This window comes from Medicago sativa, chromosome 6 (assembly GCF_051527215.1).
Source record: "Medicago sativa cultivar Bolivia chromosome 6, Bolivia_mono, whole genome shotgun sequence".
Lineage (NCBI taxonomy): Eukaryota > Viridiplantae > Streptophyta > Magnoliopsida > Fabales > Fabaceae > Medicago > Medicago sativa.
Genome location: NC_140754.1, coordinates 11,213,797 through 11,218,016, shown reverse-complemented (window position 1 = coordinate 11,218,016; position 4,220 = coordinate 11,213,797). Strand labels below are relative to the sequence as shown.

Sequence of the window (4,220 nt, the reverse complement as noted above, 5' to 3'; positions counted from 1 at the left end):
TTGAAAAATGGTGTACCTAAAACACTAAATTTTCAGACACTAGTTTTCTAAACGAGAATTCTAAAATTGTAATACTTCTAATACTCATATACGTAAAAATCTCCCCAGCTATATGTGTAAACGAGTGTGCTTAGGATCTCATTATCTTCAATAAAAAAACGAAAACAAAATTGTACTTCGAATCCAATGAGTAAATCCTTCATGGTCACAAAATTATGGTCATAAGTTTTGGACACATTCAACTAAAAATAGTCTTGGGCACATTCATAAAAAGTAGAATTAATTTTTTTTATCATTTTTGAAACAATTAAAAGAATAAAATATAGAATTAATTTTTTGTGAGTGTGTCTTTTTGTTTTTTATCACGATTTTGTGAATATGTCCAAATTATTTATATTTGGTCTTAGAGACGGTCCAACATATTTTGAGGTCTATGACAAATTTTAAGACGAGGCTCTTTTGAAGTTCATAAACTTTAGTAAAATTACATCATTTTAATTTTAATTAATTTTTTTCATAAGTGTTAGAAACATAATCATATATTAAACTACGGAAATCAAACTTAGTGACAACATACAACAATTGTGTTCCGCAAAAAATGATTTAAGGAGTTTGTATCTAAGCAATAACCCATTCAATGTGAAGCACTTCGCGATTTTTCATATTTTCCATTTTTGGAGACATTATTTCTTCGAAAGACCAATGTTGTCGGTCCATTTCCGAAATCACTTGTTCATTTGTCTTCCCTTTTATTTCTAGATCTCAGTTTCAACCAAATTGAATGGATCACAACCATTATTTGAGATAACCAAACTTGCCTCCTTAAAAACACTATATCTCTCCCATAATAAGTTAAGTGGGCCATTCACCTGCAAATAAAGGGTAAAAGAAAAATTCAACTCACCTAATATTCAGTGACTACAAATTACAAATATCAATAAGGGATCAGCAGAAGGTATCAATAAGGGATTTACCTGTTAGTCTTGGACTTGGAATTTATTTTTCAACCTGTTTATAAAAACGGCTAGTGTAACATGAATCCAATCATTCATGTTCTTGAACAATTGGAAATAGACATGTCTCCATGATGTTTTTATCACTAGAGTTCCACAAACTTTATTTGCAAGGAAATGGCCCACTTAACTTATTATGGGAGAGATATAGTCTTTTTAAGGAGGCAAGTTTAGTTATCTCAAATAATGGTTGTGATCCATTCAATTGGTTAAAACCGAGATCTAGAAATGAAAGGGAAGACAAATGAACAAGTGATTTCAGAAATGGACCGACAATATTGGTAATTCGAAGAGATAATGTCTCCAAAAATGGTAAACATGAAAAATCGGGAAGTGGCTTCACATTGAATAGGTTATTACTTAGATACAAACTCCTTAAATCATTTTTTGCGGAACACAATTGTTGTATGTTGTCACTAAGTTTGCCAGACAATTGATTAGATTTCAGGTATAACTCTTGCAGTTGAGACATATTCCTAAAAGATTTTAGTATGCTACTCTGGAGTTCATTATCCGAGAGACTAAGAGATTTCAGAGAAATGGAAGTATTCAGGAGGGGAATAGATTTAGGATTGAAAGATCAAGAGTTTGCAAACTGGAAAGGTTCATATTTGAGTGTAAGAGTGTTGTGTTCTTTGAAACTCTCTTCAAGAACAATTGATTGGTCTTTGGTGAGTCTAAGTTTCTTACTTGAAGTTTCAGCGTCTTCTTCATCACTGATTCCTCTTGAACAATCTCTTTCCATGTCAAGATCTTCACCGGTAACTTCTCTTTGGCTTCTTTTACCACTCACTTGAAACGGTGCTGTTTAGTAATGAAACTCCCGCTTCTTCTTCACAATTAGCGCCAGAAGGTAACCGATTCACATCGATTCCTCGGAGAAGTAAAGATCATTCTTCGATTCTGCATGTAAAATAAGATGGGTAATTAAATTGAAGAAATTAAAATGATTGTTTCATATGAAGAAATTAATTAATTGAAGAAATTAAAACAAGATAGATTATTGGGTGAAGGAAGGAAATTGTATAGGAAACTTTTCTATGAAAATGATTGTTAGTTAAATTTTTTTGAACGAAAAAAAAAGGTTGAGATTATTATTCCAAGGTTGGAATTGGACCAGATCTAGAGAATCGAAGGATACACACCTGAAGAAGTAAGAACATCGTTCCAAGAAGGTTTTTGAGGATTGAAAGTAGAAGGTGAAGATGAATGAGTTGAAGAAGACATAAGATTAAGGTATTGAGGATTTGGTGGATTTTGAGGGAAGCTCATGCTTAGGCTCAAACCAAAATCTTCCTTTTCAATAGTCATTTTTTCTAATCCTTGTTCTTGTAATACAAGAAAGAAAACTTAAGTGCTTCGTTTTTTGAAGGAAGTTACTTGGGATAAAAATTGGGGGAGAGGAAGAGTGAAAGAGAACAAGCTTTTCTATTGAGAGAGAGAGAGAGAGAGAGAGATTATGGATGGATGGATGATTATAATGAAGTGGGGAGGCAGGGATGTGGGGAATATATAGAAAGGAGAGAAAATGGGGGGTAGTGGGTAGTGGCGAGTTCAACCATAACTTTATGTCAAGTAATCAAGTCCAATTATGAATTATATAAGAGTCTTGAGTGCTTCCGGAACACTCTTTAAGAATCCCGAATTTAGAAAATATTTATCAAAAAAGTCAAATGTTACAAATTCCAATGCATTAATTACACATATTTTCATAAAAACTTACTATTAAAGGTACTTAAAGAGTGTCCCGGAAGCATTCGTTAACATTTCCCTTATCTGAATCATGGGTCTTGCCCGGTGGGATTTAGCATGGAAAAGGGTACTTCTTTCCCATTATGGGAAAGCCTTTTTTTAACCATTAGATTGAGTAGTATCACTGTTTTATCTTGGTTTTTGGGTGTCAAACATTGATTACGTTTGAACCTTTTAAACCGGTGATATCTTATTTTTTCTTGGGAAGGGAAAAAGTAAGCAAAACCCTTGAGAATCGAGGTCCGGGAGTTGTTTTCGCTACGGGAAGGTGTTAGGCACCCATAACGACTATAGTATCCTATAGGAACCGTCTTTAATTTCTACGCGCGCGCTTTATTTTTAAATGCTATTTGAAAAGTGATTATTTAAACCTAAGAGTTTCTAAGTCAAGAATTGGAGGGAGAAGAATGTGTTTGAATTTTTATTTTATTTGAATTGAAGGAATTTTGTTCCTTGCCCACGTACCCGTTTAAGGGATCAAATCCACCGTAGTTCTCTTCCAAAAATGTTTTTGTTTTTGTTGGTTGATTTTAAGTTTGAAAATTGGAATTTGAAGAATAAGAGAGAGGCCTCAAGGGCATAAGATTGTGAAATTGTGAGGTTGAATTAGTTATTTTGCAAAAAGGTCTAAGTATGATTAAAAATTTGTTAAGATTTTTGCTTAAGAAAATAAAGGAGAAAATCAATGGGATTTTGATCCCAAAGTTTATTAGGAAAAAGATTTGAATGATGTTATTCATGTTTTTTTGGAAAATGATTTTTCTAAGTGTAAATCCTAAGCATTCATCTAAACATACAATCCTAAACATACATCTAAACATGCATATTCTAGCTATGTACCTAAAGTGATGTGTGTGTGCATGTGTCGGTGCTTGTGTCGGTGTACATCATTAGAGTCCATTGTCCTTTACATCATGCCCTAATCACATACTATGGTCTTGCAAGAAATTTAAAGGCATAAGAAAAATAGTACAAAATTCCTAGGCTTTACATACTAAGTCTTGCATGAATTTTAAAGTGTAGGAAAATAATAGGTGAAAGTGTGATATGAAATGCTAGGGAAATGAAACATGAAACAAGAAGGGTTAGTAGCACAAAAATATAGAAAAGAAATAGAAACAAGTAAAGAGAATTAAAGTAACTAGAAATTAACAAAGAGATGACCAAGAACTTAATCAAAAACATGATGAAATTGTACTTGAAAGATTACTAAAATGCTAAGGCAAAACTAAGGCCTAGAATCCTCACATCAATGGTAACATTACAAAGGTTCTAATTCAAACATGATGTGAGAAATCAAGGGACATTAGCATGCAATACAATCATAGTATTTTCAAGTCCATTTACACTTTATTTAACACAAGAAAATCCACTTATTCACTCGGTAAAAAAAAGTCACAACGAGAAAAACACGTCAAGCAGCAAACATACACCGAACCAAGAGGCAAATTCACT

The 4,220-nt window shown here is 32.9% G+C and overlaps 1 long non-coding RNA gene across 1 annotated transcript; it reads right to left on the bottom strand.

Moving 5' to 3' along the window:
* Positions 1 to 441: 441 nt before the first annotated feature.
* LOC146912800 (uncharacterized) lies at positions 442 to 2,572 on the bottom strand. The gene is made up of 3 exons (XR_015013129.1): positions 2,159 to 2,572; positions 975 to 1,916; positions 442 to 869 (listed from the first exon to the last, which is right to left on the bottom strand). It is a non-coding gene; the product is annotated as an uncharacterized LOC146912800 (long non-coding RNA).
* Between the last annotated feature and the right edge of the window lie 1,648 nt (positions 2,573 to 4,220).